The following is a 21,006-nucleotide window of genomic DNA, read 5'->3' on the forward strand; positions in this document are numbered from 1 at the left end:
CATTACCAGGCAAAGCATACTCAGTTAAAATAGGTTAGTAATATTGGGATGGTGGCACAGAGGATATATCTTTTTCAAGCTTTTATACAATGGAAAACATCCACATCCCCACTTGCAGTCATAACCGTTATTATCACTGCCTTAGATTCATGCTTAGTGATACTCTTTTATATAGATTTGTAGTGTTCTACCATTGAATAGATTTCAAGTTTTCACAGTTTCAAAAATAAATCAAATTAATGGTAATGTTTCACTGAATGCCAAATCATAATTTACTACTCACGTATTTAATATGCATACATTCTTAGATGTGTAAATTGTTCCTGAGGCATGTCTACTAAAAACAGCTATAAAATAAGCTTTCTATTGGTGACATGTTTGTATACTGTTACCTCTTAATGTGGAAAATTGAATTTTTTGGCCCAGAATGAAGTGATATCTATTTACATGTCACTCTCTATAATGGTCTGCATGTAATTTGCTCAGATTCTGGCACCATATAGAAGAGTACCATATGTGCATTTTGCCTCTAAAATGAGAAAAACAAACAAACAAACAAACCAGAAAATACCTGTTTTACTGCGACCAATTAAGTACTAGAGAAATAGATGTATAAAATAATTCTAGATTCATTTCATCTTCTCTCTGTCTAAAAAGTCCCAAAGAATAAATCAGAAATTTAAAAGTAAATCAAATAATAAAATAATGCTTATAAACTTAAGCTCTGCCCAGCAAAGATGTGCAAACAAAGCCAGAGTTAATGTAAGCAGAATTCAGAGAAATCCACCCATGTTGTAGATAGGCCAACTGGGAAACCCAATAGCAACATTTGAATCAAGATGAGAAATACAAACAAGGAAACAGCATAGAAATCCTGGAAGAGGTTTGGACAAAAACCAATTCTGAGATAAGTTACTTCTCAAGTTTGACTTTTATGATAAGATCTTCTATGAATATTACAATAACGGGAAGAAAGATTAGAAAAGGGAGCAAATTAATAAAGGGATAAACTGCGCTCAATGGATTCAGGTACTGTAGCCAAGGCTGATTACTTGAGTTTAATCCTAAGATCCTTGTGATACAAGAAAAGAAATGATTTCTACAAGTTGTCCTCGGATCACCTCAGACAAGCCTGCACCCGCGCACATGCACATAATCACACATACAACACACACACACACACATACACACACACACACACACACACACACACACATAGAAGAATCTGAAAGCAAAGTGATCATTCAAGAAGCTACAAGTAAGTGCACAAAGACTGCTCGATTTGTGTTAACTAAAACTAATATGATAGATATAAAAAGGTAACCCTGCCTAAAAAAAATCTAGCCCATAAACTTTCCATAATAAATCATTTCAAACATTGAGATGTAGTTACCTTTAGTGATAGTTGTTGGACATAGCAGGAAGGACACCTTCAAGTGATTTTGAAGCTCACTACAAAAAAGTGATTGCAAACCCCTATTAAAACTATATAGTAAGTCAGAGGTCCACTTCAATAATGAATGTCAATGGCAGGGAGAAAACATTGAATAGATAGATATACCCAGAGAAGGCTCACAAGCTACCTTAAAGGTACATGTTTCCTTGAAGTATACAAGTAACAAGCATGAGTTGAAAGACTTTCTCCCCACATAGACATCAAAAAATGCTCATAAAGCTTCAACATTTATTCTTGGCTGTAAATGAAAAATAACTTGTTAAAGTGGAGATCAATTAGATCTCCAAAAGAAGTAAAGATTAGTCCAATTGTCTTCCATTTACAAACAAAGATCAGCCTTGCCAAGCTCCTGGAGTTAGAATAGGGCACACATAATATTAATAATTTCTTTCTCATTCTTACTCACACCTGTATTTATAATCAATGGATGGGTATTTTATAGTATTTAATTTATACTTATAGAATTTCAGATTCTAGAAAATGAGGTGAAGTTTCTATCATCAAAAAAGGGAACTTTACCTGAGAAAACTCTAAGGATTAGGAAGAATTTGTCAAATAGTGGAAAGGAAAGGAAGTGTATGTTCCATGGACAGTTCTGGGAATCAAGAGCTGGCACCAAATTTTCATTAGCCACCTTCCTATTAATTTTAAATTATTTCACAACAAAAAATACAATAGTTTGAGCAAGTTACTTCTCATGTTCTTAAGGAAATTCAGACTGGCTACAGCCTCTGGTGCAAAAAGCTATGCCAGATAGCTTGATACTTATTTAATTTTGGCAAAGAGTATCTAGGGAGACATAACAAAACTGGGCCCTGATATGATTTTTGAAATCTCCCTTGACGATAAACAAGCTGTCTGTTTTCCTCACAACACTTCTACCAGCTCTGACTGCAAATATTTCTGGAAGTTGGACAAGCTCCAGCAGGCTTTCTCCCCTGAGTAAAAGGATACCTGTGATGATTACTGAAAGAGAAGTTGGGGCTGAAAATCTGAGTTGGGGAAGGGGAAGCCAGCTCTTCTCAGCTGCCTCCTGAAGATCATACTCCAATATCAAGTACCCATGTGCAAACATTAGTTCACGGAGTATTTCACATTTCCTCAGGCCAGGAACAAGGATTATTGTTATTGTCCATACTTATGAAAAATGCAATATGTCAATGCAATACATGTATACAATGGGTTCTGTATAAATGAACAATAATCAATGTTTAGATAATAATCAATGTTTTAATACTTTTTATTATTTAATTCTAGAAACCTTCTAGTCCTTCTCTTTTTGCCCTTCCTATATATACAAAGTGATCATAAATTGATCAGATTCTGTGGTGTAGAGGATTAGAGCTCCGTCCTTCTATCTACAAAAATTACCCATTATCTAGCTTCCTTCTATTGCTCCCTACACCTCACACCTTCATTGTCTCTAGGGGTCACAGTTCTCTACTCAGATGAAGTATTGTTAAGGCTCAGGGATTACTTGAGAATACTGGTCTACTGAAACCAAACACATAAGTTTTGGAGTTTTTTTTGTTTTTTGTTTTGTTTTGGTTTGTTTTTTTCCCCAGGACAAGCTCTCAGCTATACTCTGTTCCTCTTCTAATAGCCTTTGGCAGGCTAGCATGGAATATCTCACAAAGAATACAGATTTGGAAAGAGCATCATGAATGTGATGATTGTTCACTAAATATTTACCAAATGATTACTCCTAGAGAATAGCATTCTCTATTTTGATGGGTTAAGCGCACAGAAAGTTCTAGCTTGATGAATCAAGCTTCACCTTGGATTAGAGACAGCCCATAACCAAGCCCCAAGACTTGAATTTTAGCTGTGTGGGCATAAAGTGGCAGCTAGGAGAGCTTCAAAATCTCATTTGCATAGAAAAACTTATAGTTATGCCATGAGATTGTATTCTTAAGAACTGTATTGAAAGGAAGGTAGGAAGATCTTGGAAAAGCAGCTGGTGTTTGCAAGTGGTCACTGTGACTTTGTGGAAGAAGAGAAAAAACAGAGTTGAGAGTGTTTCATGGTATTGAAGATTTGCTTCTGAATTCTGTGCTGTCATTTTATTGGGTCGACTGGCCCTTTTCTTCCCATGCCTCCTGTAAGATTATTCTAATGGTATTGGATCACAGAGTGCACTGTACATTAGCTCACTGAGTATGCAGATAATGTGTGCTTTTCAGTTTCACAGGAAGGAGATGCTGCATCCAGATATATGCTCAGGAAAAGCATTACAGAGTGAAATGGAAATTTTAATTCTAAAAATAAAATTAAAAATATAACTAAGTTACTTCTTCGTCCAACTTGGGTAAATGAATCAGTCGTGTAAGAACAGCATTTTACTCTAGGGAGACAACTGAAGGGTCTTCTCATTATTACCAAAAAGACTAATCCATAAATAGATGTGACCAGTCCAAGGTCACACAACAATTACATTGCCCCCTTCATAGCACTGTCTTCTATTCCAGGAGTTAAAAGTGAGTAATAATTTGATCTGCATGGCACTTTGGTCTCTTCATTCCAGTAAAAAAAATGTCTCTGAGAGAAGTGACTGCACAGGACAGTGTCCTGACAAAATAGAAACCATTCTATCCCCCAGCTTGGACCACTCTGTAGAAATGGGAAAATTAGTTAAGTCTTAAATATTGATATCTCTTAAAAAGCTAATGTTCACTGAGAGTTGTGTAAACTCAGAAGTCAAGAAACTCATCTATTTGAATCATCTCCTGTTATCTAGAACCCCAAAACACAACTACATATAAGGTCATCCTTAGGCCACAACATTTTAATAACTAGGTCAGAATTTCTGATTGCCTGCCAAGGTCAATTTTAGCAAACTCCCCAAAGAATGCACATGACCACAAAAACATAAGTTTGTATACTTGTTCTACAAACCATTTAGTCCAAGAAAAGACAGTTTTGATCAAAGTAAAGAAATTCATTTTCATAGTTCATAAGAGACTAACATGCAATTTTAACCTTGGTTCTTTTGTTTTAAAAGATTCAATATTTGACCCAGAATACAGGTAGGATTTTCTCCTTCGGAGAAATATCAGGACATCAACCGACCACAATGTTCTGCCATACATTCTAAAATTATATATTTTATTTTTTGTTCATCTTGTTGCCCTGTGTTTTAGAGTTGAGCAGCATATACTGTCTGCCATCATCTTCAAACCTCCAAGCTAAGGGAAATTGGGTGTTAGAACTGGTGCCGGGATATTTGACAAGGCCGTGTCAGATTAACAGCTGCTCTCCTAAGGAGAGAGTCCTTTAGGAGGCAGAGGCTGCATTTGACAAGAGTAATTCACCATGTAATTGGCCAAATGCACAAAAGCCATTAGACCACAGCTGAGTAAGAAATCCTTGGCTGCAGTAGAGTTCATAGCTCCCTCTGCAGCTCACTTTCCTGGAGGGTTTACACAGAGCCTCACTTATGAGTAATCCATATGCTTGAGTCAGGAATAGTATATGGATATGTATTTCCAGAGCCACCTTTAAACAAAGCAGATACCATTGACTTTAGAAGGTCAAGTGTCCTGGTTGAGGATAGATGATTTAATCCCAGTTTCTCTCAACATTAATATGCATTCAGGTAGCCTAAGGCTCCTGGTAGAGTACAAACTCAGTCTGTAGTGTCTAAGACTTGAAGTTCTGTAATCTCCACACACTTTCCAGTGATGCCAAAGCAACTGATCTATGGTCTGTAGGAAATAGCAAGAATCTAGCTGAGGGGATGCAAGTGAGTACTCTGGAGAGCAAACTCTGGATGACTCATGGCTGCTGCCTTGAGAACGACATTGAGGATACTGCAATTGAGTCCAGAACCATCTGGTCTATTAGCATTGCCTATCATAAGCTTAAGAATAGATACCATCACCTCCAACAATTCTGTCATGTAACATACAGAAGCTGAGAACAGAGATCTCAGGGATTAATTCAGGATCTCATAGAAGCCAGTAAGTTATTGGGCTATGGCTATATAAAGCTGGAATGCATGCCTAGATTATTTTTTTCTATCTCTCTCTGAGTTGCACATTTTAATCACAGATTGCATGTGAAGCTGTTTTAAAATAACTTTCCTCTCACTTCTATAATTGTCAGAACCAGTCACAGAATCTAATTTGGATTCATAAAGCCAGGGGACTCAGTGTAGCTGAGTCTCTGGGACAACTCTGAGACTTTCACTAAAGAGCCTCACTTGTCTTCAGTTGTCTTGTTTGTGAAATTAAAAGACACTGCACACCTAATCTTTCAAGTTCACTCCAATGTTGTAGGGAATATCAAGCTAAAAAATCTGGACGTACATTCGATTTGTTCAAGGGGTTTAAATAAATTCAGGAATAAACTTATTTAAAATGTTGTGAGATTTCATTGAATTTTCCTCAAAAGATTACTACTTTTAGCCCTGTAGGGTACAATCTCAGCACTTGGGAAGCTGAGTCAGAAGGATAGCTGGAAATTTGAGACTTGCCTAACTTAACAAGTAATGACTTGCCTCAAATACAAATACACGGTGGGGGGAGGGAGGGAGGGAGGGAGGGAGAGACAGAGACAGAGACAGAAGGAGAGGGAGGGAGGGAGGGGGAGGGAGAGAGAGAGAGAGAGAGAGAGAGAGGTGTAAGGTGTAATGTGTACATACATGCACATACTTATTGAACTATGGGTCAAATTTTATCTGAACCATATCTGCTAATTATTATAATGAGATTCTTCTGGTTTTCTGCCACTGCTTAATAGGAATAAGCACAAGAGAAAGGGAGATGTCAAGCCAGACAATCCCAAATCTTACTTACAAATACCTTGTTCTGATATAAGACTTCCGTATTAGCAAACAGATTTCCTATTTCTTCTTTCTTTCCCAGACAAAGAGATGGGCATTTCCTTTGGACACAGGAGCCAATTAGGAATAAGTTTCCCTTGTCATAGACCACTTGTCTGTTCTGTGGCACCAATCACCGCCAAGGGGAAGGGGAAGAGTAACAACTCTGGCTTAAAGCCATCAGCCTCAAAAGGAGGACAGGAAGTCACTGCTACTCTGTTAGAAAGGAAGTATAGATTCATCTGGAACCGCCACTAAAATACCCCAGAGAAAACATTTCTTAAAATAGTGTTGTCTGACTACGTGAATCTGTAAATCTGAACCTTTTCTCTGGGTTGTACACATTGCAAGTTATTAGCACCTTAGAAATGATGACCACTTGTTATTGCCTAATAACATGCCACACAGGCTGGTGGATTGACTGTGTTCCTGAGCTTTCCATTGCTCTAAAGTAGAATCTGAAACAAATCAATGTAAAAGGACAGAAAGGTTTATCTGCCTTATGGTTTTACAGGTTTAATCCATCGTGCTCCCATTGCCAGGAGGAACACCTCGACATCATGCTCAGAGCAACTAGGCCATGCAGGCAGTAGTCCTCAACCTTCCTAATGCCATAACCTTTTAATACAATTTCTCATGCTGTGGTGACCCCCCAACCATAAAATTATTTTCTTTGCTACTCCATAACTGTAATTTTAAACATGTCACCATGAATAGTAATGCAATTCACATTCTGTGCTATTCATATGAATAGTAATGCATGAAGACTATCTGTTTTCAGTTAGTCTTCAATCACTTCTGTGTAAAGGTTGTCCTACTTTCAGAGGAGTTGTACGTTGAGAAACACTTCATTAAGACATCAGCTTTCCCTTCAAGGACACGCCCTCAATGGTCTAGAACCTCCTCGAATGCCACACCTCCTAACGATTCCCCTGCTTCCCAGTAGCATCACAGGCTTCATTCTAAGCTTTTAACACGTGGGCTTTTGAAGGACCGTGAAGATCCAAATTATACTTCCTAAATACTATGAACCAATCCTAAAATAACCTCAAATTTCTTCTGACATTCATACGCAAAGCAGTGGGTTCCATGACGTTGTTTCATAGATTCTTCAGGTCCTGTTGGTACTCCTTCCCAACTTCCTTTTCCATCCTCTACATCCTCCTGACAGTTTCCCGCCTTCCTCAGAAGTCCTACTTCTGCTTCTGTGGCCTATGTATTCTGTCACCTTTTCATTCCTGTATTTTAACAAGTAGGAAACTGAGGCTCAGCAGAGCTGGGGAACTAAGCCAAGATCACACAGCAAGTTGGTAGATGAGCAAGAAATCAAAGCTGTCTCCAAGCTCACATTTGCAAATTTAGTTAACTCTATAAATGTTCTTGTCTCTATTCGAATTTTAAATGTGACTATACAAAGAGCACGCACAGAATGTGAATTGCATATTATCATTATCATCATAATGAAGCTGTCTTTATTGACGCATTTCATTTGCAGGAAGAGATACTTATTTTCCATATATAAATGGAATAAGAACTAGTCTGAAAATTTAATTTTGTTGATGGGTGCAGGCTGGGACTTCCAAAACTTAGACTAATCCTGTTGGCAGATAATGAAGTGGAACATTTCTAGTTCCTTCTTGCCTCTGGCCATTGTAAGGATAAAGAAACAAACATAGTCCTCAAATTAAGCACCAGGAAGATAGATGATTGGCAGTCTTTTGCTTCCTGTGACGACTGAGGTTTTAACTTTAGAAATCTCCTAGCATGTTGAATCTAAAGTGCAGGATCGAATGTTTGTGGGGCTCAGTCTTTTGTAAATCTTGCTAGAAGAATTGCATCTACTGTGAGCTTAGGCATCAACACCTATAACTGGTCCTCTATCCCTATACTTAAGCAATACACACACACACACACACACACACACACACAAATCAATCAATCAATCAATAATAAACAAATTTTTAAAAATACAGAAAAAAATGACGCCATGACTGAATGTGACAAAAACCAAACTGTGGACTCTTTGCTTTTGGATAAAAGCTAGTAGTGACAATTCTCTATGACTTAAATAGAGGCAGTGGGTGGATTTCTGTGCCCAAACCCACCTCTTTTACTTATGGGACAATATCTCTCAGGGTCAGTTTTAAAACCCAAGGAAAAGATAACGATCATAAGTTCTTCTCTCAATGACCTGGTTTGATTGAAGCCACAACCTTGAAGTTAATTGTGACCTATAAATAAAATTGAGATTTGACCTAATGAATTTATTACTCATCTTTAAGGATTAAAGATTATGACATCATGCCTGACAATACTGTTTATCTCTCTTACTCATATATCCTATTACTGTACTTGGCATGATGTGTGTATCCCAAGAAAAAACACAAGTCCTCTTCAAGTGTTACGTTTGTCGTCCTTACCTCTGCACACTAAAAAGCACAGACTAGCCTGTTTCTAGCCTTGGGAAGGAAAAATCAAAGCAAGTGTTCTCTGTGGTCTTATTTGAGTATCTTAAATTGGGAAGTTGTTAATTGCAAGCTATATAGTATTGGTAAAAATCTTCAGGAATTTTCCACCCATAGTGCTTTGGGATAGATGAATCAGTTAATGGAAAGATTAGATTAGTTCACTGATTCTACTTCAGGGCTTGTGTCAATACAGCAAATGAAAACTGAATTAAGAAACCTTTGTCTCATTCTTCTGTTGAATCATTATGATTGTATGTGTAAATTCTCACATCCATTTCCAGAAACTTTCCCAAATCTGGTCCTTAAAGGATACAACAGTGTAAGTCTGTAGTCTTAGCTACTTGGAAGGCAGGAAGAACTCTTAAGCCTAGGAATTGTTCATCCAAGACAAACATAGCTATTCTCAGAGAAAAGGGTTTGAACCTAGGAAAGTTCATTGTAAAAGTACACTCAATTCCTTATACCACAGAGACCTGTGAAAATCAAAAGCTCATGTGAATGCAAGAAATGATGATTGTTCATAATACAGTTTCAATTTTCATTTCTTCAGAAAAATTTAAACTGATCCTTATTGTTTTTTCTCTCCAATGACAAATTTACTTACTTTCAAATTTAATATGTATTCTACTCAATTAAAAAGAGGAACCAAAAAAGAATTTGACCAACCTTTAAACATTTTATTCAGCGTGCACTTCATTCACTGTGATCTTATAGAATATAGCAATTTGAATGTGTTTGCCTCTCTTCTAACTTTAACATCTACTCTTTGATCTCAATCCAAATATTCTGGAGAAACACAAACTAATTATCTGAACTAATATGTCATTCTCCATGTGGAATGTGACATCATGCTGCAGAAAATATGAACTAGTTCCTTTAAGGACAGGGTTGAAAAGTCTGTAAGCTACCAAAACCAAGAAAACTACTTAAGAATCTCTAATAGGGATTTGCTTTTATAATGAACTACACAATGGGGAAAGTATACTATTCTTTTGTTTTTGTTTGTTTGTTTTAAAAATATTCTACATGTAGCTCAGGCTGACTACATTTGAATTGTAAACCAGACTGACCTTGCCCGGGAGATACTACAACCTCTCCTTCTTCTAAGTGCTGGAATTAAGATTGTTCCACCACGATATCAAAGACAAGATTTTCCCTTTGCTCTCATTTCTAACATCACCCTGTATATTAAGTCAAAAAAAGTTAGTTGCTAATATTAAATTAAATGCAGCTACAAAAGAAATTTGTATTAATGAAATCTAAGAGGAACACTTTATGCAACTCCCTGAGCACTGAACACTTAGCTGTAATTTTGACTATCTAGTATTCCTGATGATGTTTTATTTAGATGCAATTAAGGTAAAGTGTCTTTTAGTCTAATTCACTCTAAGACTAACTTCCTCCTATTCTCCATTATATCTGCTTCAAAATTTCTTTTGCAACCATCATAAGCCAAAAATAAATGATCCAAGATTTAACATAACTATTGGAGATTCAGTTTAGTTTTATTTTGAATGCTCATTTGTACTGGTTGCTGTAGTCAGCTTAATGGATACATAGCATCGAGCCACAGAGAGCATCTAACAGAAGGGGCAGATACAGATAACTGTAGGGCCTGCAGGGAAAAAAGAAGGGATCAAACACTCAGGCATACTGAAAGGTTGAAGCAAGAATAAGCTGGAACCATGTATCTCTTTTCTTAACTCTCTTTTATACCCCTAGAGACAGTTTTTTTCTATTAGAAAGAAAATTACCGCATAGCCACAAATTACATCTTTTCCAGAGGTAATCACCATAAAAACATTCTTCCAAAACAGATCAAAATCATTATATAAAAGAAAACTACAACAAAATATTAATTACATATATCTTATATGAACTCATATCTAATTAAGCAATTGTGCCCTATCTTTCTCTGCAAAAGCTCATAGTGACCTCAGAACAGTAATTTTTAGTCATTGATTAACAAAGTTTAAACAAGTCAAGTCTATAGGAGAACTTTTACCCTATGCTTGGTTGGTGACAACCTACCTTTACTAAGAAGCAAATTTCTTACATCGTAATTTGGAAGTTCTGATCAACTAAGCTGGCTAGTCATCTGTTTTCTGATCTTCTACTCATATTGGAATTATTTGCTCTTTATTATAACCTTATCATTTTCTGGTACACACCAAATTCCTGTCACCGAATCCCTAGATCACAAGAAAGAACTCAGACCATCTCAGAGGGTATGCTTACCTCGATCATTAGCTTGTCCCAGTCTGTTCTTTTTACCTCTACAATCACATGCTGTAATGTATGAATGCTCACTGCACTCCTTTCTCTAACTCAAGCAGCTCTCGCCATTCTATCAGGAAAGGGCACAGTTTATTCTTAATTCTAACTTAAACTTTTTATCAACTCTTCCAATTTCCTAACTGTATGTGTTTTTGTCAACTACCCTAACTTCCCGAAATTATTTAAATCAAAATAACCTTTAAAGATTATTTAAATCAAGTCAGAAATTCCATGAAATAATTAATTCATCTAGACACTATTATCTCAAGAATTTTTCACCTTCATATTGATGTGCAAAAAGCTTGCCCAACAGAATGGCCCATCACCCAGGATGGGTGGTGCCTATTATACCAAGTGATAGTAGATTTTCTGGCTAAGACCCTTTAAGGAGTTGAGCATAATGATATCTATCTATAATCTCAGAATTTCCCAGTAGAAGATAGGGAGGCTTGGAAGAGTTAGTGAATAATAGTGTTGAAGAAGAAAATGAAGGAGGAAGAGGGTAAAGAAGAAGGAAGATGAGGAGGAAGTGGAAGTGGGGAGGAGAAAGAGAAAAGGAGCATGAAAAAGCAAGACAGAATTAGAAGAAAAGGAAGACCAGGAGGAGTGGGAACACAAGGGGAGGAAGAGGATAAGAAGGGGCTGGAGGAGGTGAAGAAGAGCTGGAGGAGGTGGGGAGGAGGAGGAAAAGGAGCGAAAGTCAAAATTGGAATCTGCTGTTGTTGCTGAAGCTACTGTTCTTGTCAATGTTTTAACTTTGCAAAGGGCAGTAAATCTAGGAGAAGGATCTAAAGGGTAAGAATGTCAATTCTAGAAACACACATGCCTATCATGGGGTTCACAGATTGATTCTGTACTGATTGCAAGTGTTAGGAGGCTTGTTGCCAGGGAACTTTGAAGAGAAGAGACTTCATCGGTTCTTTCCTATTCTGAGTTCTGCTTCTGCTTCCTCAGAAAAGAGCCATCCCCTCAGAAAACAAGCCACCCCCAGCTCACTGCATTCACCTGCTGGCCTGATGGAACCTTTTTGTGAGAAACAGGAACATTCCATCTGATGATCACATTAGAACCATAGCACTTGACGATCATAAGGAATGATTGCACAGATGGATGATGCTTAACACAAAAGCAGTTTAGTAAGGAAACTTCATATCCAGTCACAAACCTAGAATTAGCAAAGCTACAATAATTAAGTGTCACTGTATTTCAAAGATGCTGAAATCTATTTCATACTGCTCCTTTTTTTTTACTCTGTACTGAAAAATAATGAACATAGTACATTCCTTAGTAATTATTTTTCAGGAAAATTTTTCCGCATGTAACTATGCCTGAAGTAATCATGGACTTATTTATGATGCAAAGGGTAGTTCTAGTATGATAGTAGTAACTGATTTAATTAAGGAAAGCAGATCTTACATTCGTTCTGGCTTTTGTTACAAGTGTCACCTTTTTGTCGATGTGGTATGTAGTGGGGGATGTTGTTATTGCTAAGTCCACAGTATGGCTGTACAGCAGTTATCTCTCATGTTGGTCTCATGTATTAGGTCTCCACAGCCTGCCATAGAAGAGCTCCCAGATTTCTCTAACACTGTTAGAGATTCAATATACCGTGTTTGGTTTGGGGTTGATTTGTTTGTTTAAATACTTGTGGCATTTTTTTCCAGACAGACTTAAGGATCCATTACCACCAACACTCAATCTCCCTTTTGCTGTCTTGAAGGCGTTCTGCTTTGGCAAGCTTAGAGAAGGAAAATAAAATCAGTGAACCTGGGGTACAGTGTTGGTTTCCCCTAGCCCACCTACACTTTCTGGCCAACACAGGGAAGCATGTGCAGATGGCACAGTAACTGTATACCAATTAAATATGTTTCAAAATGAAGGAAAGTATAGAGGTAGAGAGAGAAGAAGGCAAAGACGGAAAAATGAAGGCATGAAGGAAGGATGACTATACATATATACATATACATATATATACATGCACATACATGCATATATACATATACATATACATACACATATATACATACATACATACACACACATATGGTAAGGCAAAAGCTACCGAGATATTGTGAAGCATTCTTCCTACATCCAGTTCTAAATTCTAAATGCCAACATTGATTGCTGTTTCTCCACTAACTTTAGTTCAAGGACTTGAAGAATCAACAGCATTGGCCTTCACTTGCTCTGATAAAATCCCCATTACACATTCTGCTTGGCTGAACTTTCTTTCACTTCACAGAATACTGAGCGTGTGCTAGGTATTTTCAGAGGATTTCCACCTCCAGAAAGAGTGCAACTGACTATCCCCAGGTGCTTAATGGTTCATTGCCTTAGCATTTCAAGTCTCACGGGCCGCGATGCCATTTCATGGAAGATAAAACTAGATCTCCTACCCTCTGTAGGCACAGGGCAGGGAAACTGTGTACTTAGAACTTGTTTTTATCTGCAATTTCTCATGCAGTGGGTAATGCCAGCAGTGAACTGAATTTTAAAATAACACTATTCTCCTTTTTCAGGTAAGCTGGTGATTCTAGTCTGCTAGTGAGAGACGTGATTTGTTTTTCTGTAGATGACCTTAGACATAAGGTTGTCCCTGTAGATCATATGTCAATTATAAATAGGCAAAGAAGCAGTGAGTCTGAAAACCCATTTGGAATTAACCAATCATTTTATAAAAAGCAAATCATACTCTTCAGAGCATAGTGGATTACTGTTTAAAAAAAAACAGCAAAATGGAATCCTTTAGCCAGCCCAGTTTTCTTCCTCTGAAAAAAATAATGTTGACAAGCAGACAAGAGTAAGGAAACAAGGCTCTATTCCAAATATCCAGAGTTAATTTACGAGTGTCAGTGGCAATGCTCCCTGGGTCAATCTACAAAGTAAGCCATGTCAGTAGAGGTGTTTCTGCAACCAGTAGGTGTGCCAGATGGATGATACGAGCTGTCTTCATTCTCAGAGGAGCCTTGCAGGAGACTCTTGTCTGCCTCTCAAAATCCAGCACTCAGCTCTTGATTGAAAAATACAACTCCAGGTGCATCTTAATTTGCAGACAGGGGCATTGGATGGGAAACAACCGATTTGATTGATAACGGTGATTTTATAAAACCTCCCCAGACAAGCGTGTTTTTAGAAATGGATAGGTGAATAAGAAGCAGACCTTGAAATAAGAGCACAGTGCAAAGCCATTACCAGCAAGGCTCCCTGCAAAGACAGCTCATCTGCAAGTGTGTGGGTTTACGTGCCCATCTCTGTTTTATTTGTTAGTTTTTTGGTTGGTTGGTTGATTTTGTTTTTTGCTTTTGTTTTTGTTTTTGGGTTTTTTGTTTGTTTTTTGCTTTTCTCCATCTTGCTTCAGCTGCTATTAAGAAAATGCCCATGGTTATTTGAATAGGTAGACATGCTAGGAGAGAATAGTTTCATAATACTGGTATGTTTTCCAGTACAATGTCCTCTGCAGAAACCAGATTAGATGAGAGGGTTTCACATGTCTTTTCTGCTCTGCTGAGTTGAGACAATCAGAAAAGGTTAGATTAGAAAAAGAAGAAGGGGGAGGAGGAGGAGGAGGAGGAGGAGGGGAGGAGGAGGGGGGGGAGGAGGAGGAAGAGGAGGAGGAGGAGGGGAAGAAGAAGAAGAAGAAGAAGAAGAAGAAGAAGAAGAAGAAGAAGAAGAAGAAGAAGAAGAAGAAGAAGAAGAAGAAGAAACAGAGGAGGAAGTGGAAGAGGAAGAAACTTATTTTTTAAATTAGATAAATGCATGGGTCAATGACAGCATCTTCTAATTTTCTAAAATTTATTATCTAAAGACAGCATGCAGAAAAGGAATTCAATGACAAAACTCAGCCTGGAGGATGTATAATTACGTACCTAGGAGGGGATTTCGGACCAGATTACTAAGAAAACATCTAGGCATATCTCTAGCCATATTCTTTATCTTCTTGTATTTAAGATGGAGATGTTAGTGATCCATGTTTCATAGAGTTTTGTCAAGTCGCAGAGAAGCAGCATGTGTTGCGCATTTCCTGGGAATAGTGCAGAAATGAAAACTACATGCATTTCATATGACAGCTGTTCTTCAAATTGGTTGTAGACTTCGACCAGCCACTTCTCTTTCATCATTTTTTTAACTCTGCTGCTTCCTCATTTGAAGTCACATTATGCCCTTCAGCCGCTGTCCAAGGGATGCATTTTCTAAGCATAAACCCTAGATCAAAAATACAGTGTCACCTGGGAACTTATTAGAAATTCAGATTATTGAGATGCATTCCAACTTTGCTGATTCAGGTATCCTAACAGTGGAAGCCAGAAATCTGTCTTAACAAGGCCTCAGGGGGTTGTGATGGACACTTGCGCTTAGGAACAAGGGACACAGCTTCTCGTCCTCCTCCTCACCAGGTGGATCAGGTTTCCTTGGTAGATTTAAGACAGATTGGAGGTAGCATTGAAATACTGCATTGAGACCCACAGTCCAGCAATTACTTATTTATGTAAATAAAGAAATTATCCAATAAAAAAAGAAATGAGAATAAGTAGATTACCCATGATAAGCAGACAGAACACATATGTCTTCTCTTCTCACCTGACAGTGTTGGAGTCAATACAAGCTTAACCAGCTCTTATCTTTAGTGACAGATTTAGCTCCGAACACTCATATTAGTCCTCCTCTGGATAATTGTGCAAGACCCAATGATGACTGCCCCACTGAGGTAGACCAGTTCCATGCTTCAGCAATGGAAAGTGGAACAGCTCTAAATCTAATTCCTGCTCTGCCTGCTTTTCACTATTTTCCAACTGTGGGATCAGAGCCAGCTCTAAGTAGCTTCTGGGACAACTGAAAGTGTTCTGTAAATAAAATGCTTAATTTCACCTTCAAGTTGTTAGTTACTAAGTACTCCTCTCTGTGTAGGAATGGAGGATCTGTCCTGGAAGTAACACTGGGCACCATGGGTGTATAGTAGTTCTATTTTAGAAAAAAAAAAGCAAACAAACAAACAAACAAACACCTATGCAAATAGAGAAAGAAATCTTGGGTGCAGAGATAGAGTTCCAGAGGTCTTTCTGGTGTGTTCTGCTCTCTAGAGTGCTATGAAATAATTGACTCCAATGTACTGATGACTCACAAAGAGGTGGATTTGATTTTTATTATCACAAAATTAATTTCATTGAACCACTCTATATTGAGCATGTGCATTGTTCTAAGGGCAATGCAGGATTATTGAAGATATAGCAAGGGAATACAAAGACCTCCTTTTGTGTTTTCCTCAAGAAGTGCTGTTTGATAAACGACAAATAGCAAGAAAATTAGTATAATTTATTGTCATCAGAATTTTAACAAAACTGACATATCAGGAGAAAAGACAAGCCGGGTCATCTGTCCCTGCTCTCTGCCACTGTAATACTGACAATTTCGTTCTTGGCCTTGGCCTCTAGGCCCTATTTTTCTTGTCATTGGGCAGATGTAACTGGTTCTGTAAATGTGGTGCCCTACTTTCCTTTCTGTTACTATGATAAAATATCCTGACCCAGAGTAACTAATGGAGAGAGGAGTTATCTCAGCATACAATTCCAGACTAGAGTTCGTCACTTGAGGGAAGTCAAGGCAGAAAGGTGAGCAACTGTATACGCATCATATCCACACTCAAGGGCAGAGAATGATTGGCATGGTTCCTTGCTGGCCCAATGATCCTCAGCTTGCTTTCACCTCTCTTTCCAATGTTCAGGACACTTGTCTGGAGAATGGTGCCTCCCAGGTGGTGTTAGGTATATTAAAATGAACTGGCATGCAGGGTGTATGTAGTAATGTCCATTAGCCTTTTGTTCTCTCTCCATCCCTCCCCCAAAAATGAAATGCAACTTCTATTCATCTCATCTCAACATTTGAAAATGATTCAGTGTAGACTTACTGTAGTTGATGAAGCCATATTTTATAAATAAACACATAGCATTCAGTAGGTACTAAGTATCGCCCTTGGAACTTTAAAGAAACTACTAACCAAAGCATAATTTTAAAGTAATGATTTTGAAAGTTTAGCCTATATAACTGTCTGTCGCATTTTTTTCTTATGGCAGCATAAAGTGAAACCTATAGCTACATTGACTAGTGAGATTGTTTTGTTTGATAAATGTATATATGCCAATAACGTGTTGTCATCGACTCTACTCCCATTCCCTCCCCACCCAGTTTCTTTTTTATTCCCCTACCATGTTTGACTTCAATTTTATTGGTTTCCTTTTTTTAAAAACCTACCAATTCCTCTTAGTGCTACCTGTATGCATATGATTATAGGACCATCAGCTTGAGCCTACACAGCTCCTCATGAGCTACATGCCTAAAGAAAACTCTCTCCCTCTGCCTGAAGTCATCAATTGCTAATAGCTCTCCTCATCTGTGGGTAGAGCTTCATGAGCTTTTTTCCATGCTTGGTTTTGACTGGGGAGATTTCGTAGAGCTCTTGTGCGTGCTGTCATAGCTGCTATGTGTTCATGTGTGTAACAGCCAGATCATGTCTGGTAAACACTTTCCACTGCAGGAATCCAATGGCCCTAGCTTCTATAATCTTTCTGTTCACTCTTACACAGCCTTTGTGTGTGTGTGTGTGTGTGTGTGTGTGTGTGTGTGTGTGTGTGTGTGTGTAGGTGTGTAGGGTCAGTGTGCTGTGGATGTTTCATTTACAGTAAAGGCATGAAGATAAGGAGACTGTGGATTATTCACCTATATTGAAATTTTTTATTGGATATTTTATTTATTTACATTTCAAATGTTATCCTCTTTCCCAGTTTCCCCTTTGGAAATCTCCTATCCCATCCTCCTGTCCCCTGATTTTATGAGGGTGCTCCCCCACTCACCCTCCCACCCTCACGTCCCGCCTTGGCATTCCCCTACACTGAGGAATCGAGCCTTCACAGGACCAAGGGTTCCCCCCTCCCCCCATTGATGTCCTACAGGGCCATCCTCTGCTACATATACAGCTGGAGCCATGGATGCCTCAATATGTACTCTTTGGTTGGTGGTTTAATCCATGGGAGCTCTGGAAGGTCTGGTTGGTTGGTGCTGTTCTCCCTATGGGGCTGCAAACCCCTTCGGCTCCTTCAGTTCTATATCTAACTCCTCCACTGGCCACCCCACACTTAGTCCAATGGTTGCTGTATTGGAGTTTTAATAGCAATCTTAGTTATGATTTGTTGAATGCCTGCTATGAGCAAAGAGCCTAAGTGTTTTGCATATACAGCTGTTCAATTTTCCCAAACAACCCCAGAAAGCTGGTGCTGATACTTTCCCCAATTGACATTTAACAGAACTGAAATCAGAGAGGTTAAGATTTAGTCCCAAAGGTAGACCCTGGATAAGCAAAGACTGTCACAATATGGAGTAATATACAGGACAGTGTACAATAGCCTGCCTTTTGGCAGAATGGAGAAAGTGATGCAAGTGCTCTTTGAGTCCCTAAGCAGATGTGATAAGCATTCTCCATATTGGTGACAAAGGGGCACTAAAGAGTGTTCTTTGGTGAGGAATTCAATGACTTTTAGGAGGAAAGTGAAGGTAAGTGCTATAAAGAAGACCTTGTAGAAAACAGGATCAAGGAGAAAAACGCTCCTTCTAGAACTAGCTGGGAAAAGCAGAGCTAAGTCATTGTACTTTACTTTAAAGCATATTACAGTGAATTACAACTGGCCTGAGTCTCTTTCCTGCCTGTTAATTGAAAAATGAATTACAAATGAAGATGGCTATTTCTTATTCCTGTCTACTTCCTATCTCTGTAGCCGTGGGTAAGAATTTTCTGGATAAAGATGTTTTTAGATAAATTAATTATTTTCTGTTATTGGCCAGGTAATCAAATCTAGAAGAATAGTCATATTTTACAGTTTAAGTATTTTGATCCAATTATGGTGGTGTATGCCTTTGATCCCCAAGCTCAGGAGGCAGAGGTAGGAGGATCTCTGAATTTGAGGCCAGTCTGGTCTATAGCGTGAGTTCCAGGTCAGCAGGGCTACATAGATAAACTACAACACAAAAAACTGAAAAAAATTTTTTCTAGTAAAGGGGTCTCTGCCAAAGAGTGGTAGCTCATCAGATGTCCACACATGTATTCCATATGCATTCTCCACCACTACCTCCTTCTCAGCCTGCCAAGACCTCCAATAAGACAGAGATGATTGGATTTACCTAGGAAAAGATCACTCTAGATCAAATTTAATCGTCCAGAGGACAGTGGTTTTACTTGTATAAGATCAGCTCTGAATTTTGAAGTGCTTCCTGTGGGTCACATAAGTATATATAAGCCAACACAGTAACTTTTCCCTTGGGCATGGTTATTTATTATTGTTATTTTCCATGTTCCTGGTACTCATATGCATCTCCCTATAACTGTCAACTTCATGACAGTTGGCTTGAGTCGTGCTTTAGGGTCTACTTTCTTACATATTTGCTTTCTGTTAATTTCCCTGCATCCTACCTCAGCTCTCAATACAGATGAAGGAATGTTTAGCTTTCTAACACCAAAAAGAACCAATGGAAAACTACACTTTGACCTGTACCCAGTGTTGTTTCTGCAGGCTGCCCTTGCCATGAGGACTCTTCCTTAGCCCTCTATATATTCATGACACTCAGCCTGCTAATCAATCACACTGAACATATCTCTTGAATTTGGAAATGAAAAAGAAATAAATGATAAGGCTCCAGGGATCGTTGGATTCAACTCTGGAATTCCATACACAGTAAAATAGAAATTCATTGAAGTTAAATAAATCATCCAAGTGTAATGTGAATAAAATTTAGAAAAGGTTACTTTTGACAGGTGCCAATGCCCTTCTTGGGATTGCTACCATTGTTTCATACAATTAACAGTCAAGCCTATGATTGCTTTGTAACCTCTCTTACTACTATAACACTCTGTAGTAAGGCAAGCATCCTGGTATTGGAATGAGAGAAGCGCTGAAAATCATTAAAGAAAAATCTGCATGTTAAAAATTGTTTCCTGTATGGATAAAAGCACAGCAAATATAGAGAGTAGAGAGTAGATGCAGTGTTGGAGCAGCAGGGAGTGGTGAAAAGTCACATCCTCTCACTTGTAAATTTGATTTCTTAGAGGATGAAGCTTTGAGGTATGGTTTTCCTTAGGGACCAAGTGTCTGGGAGGGAAGTTCAGGTGAACACCCTTACCTGTAAATGGAAGAAGAGTGCCCTGTTATAAGAAAGCTTGTGAGTATTTAGTGCAACGGTTGTTGCAGAGAACTGAACACAGCAAAAGCATTTCAGTGTTCCTTAGGCTGAGAACTAACCAATCATCACAACCACTGCTGTGAAAGTCAGTACTCTTGTATCATATATGTATTTGCATTTCCAAATTTTATAAACTTTCCAAAATAATTTGAATAGCTGTTGTTTAGTCTACCCAGTATGTTTGTTTAAACCATAAACAAACATAAAGGGGGCAGAGATTAATTGGCCAACTATTATGCTCTAGAATGTTTTGTTCAATCTATTTTCTCAAACAGTCTTAGCTCTGAAATTGTAATATAGGACCATCAAAATAAATATGAAAGTTAATTACTAATATGTAGTCTTTATAAGATTTTGTTTTCTGCACAATCCATGCTCACACTACTATATCATGTAACAAATTGCTTATATCTCCTGTCTATATCATTTGTGCCTACCATTAGCCAGATTTTCTTTCTTTCTTTCTTTCTTTCTTTCTTTCTTTCTTTCTTTCTTTCTTTCTCTCTCTCTCTCTCTTTCTTTCTTTCTTTCTTTATTCATTCATTTATTTATTATTTTATTAAGTCTTCCTTTATATATATAGCATTTCAATTTACATGTTAGTAATATTGTAATAGATAGCTTTGTATTTTTAAAGACTTTTTTGTCTTAATTGTATGTGTGTTCTGCCTACATATTATATATACACAACACATGTGTGAGGTGCTCATGCAGGTCAGAATGAGGCATTGAATCCCCTGGAACTAGATTATAGATGCTTG

At 38.0% G+C, this 21,006-nt stretch overlaps 1 protein-coding gene across 1 annotated transcript in view; it reads left to right on the forward strand.

The window, feature by feature from the left end:
* Positions 1 to 21,006, forward strand: part of Gabrb2 (gamma-aminobutyric acid type A receptor subunit beta2) — a 206,888-nt gene that overhangs the window by 182,611 nt on the left and 3,271 nt on the right. The window lies entirely within an intron of this gene.

The sequence above is a fragment of the Rattus rattus genome, chromosome 9 (genome assembly GCF_011064425.1).
Source record: "Rattus rattus isolate New Zealand chromosome 9, Rrattus_CSIRO_v1, whole genome shotgun sequence".
NCBI classification, from domain to species: domain Eukaryota; kingdom Metazoa; phylum Chordata; class Mammalia; order Rodentia; family Muridae; genus Rattus; species Rattus rattus.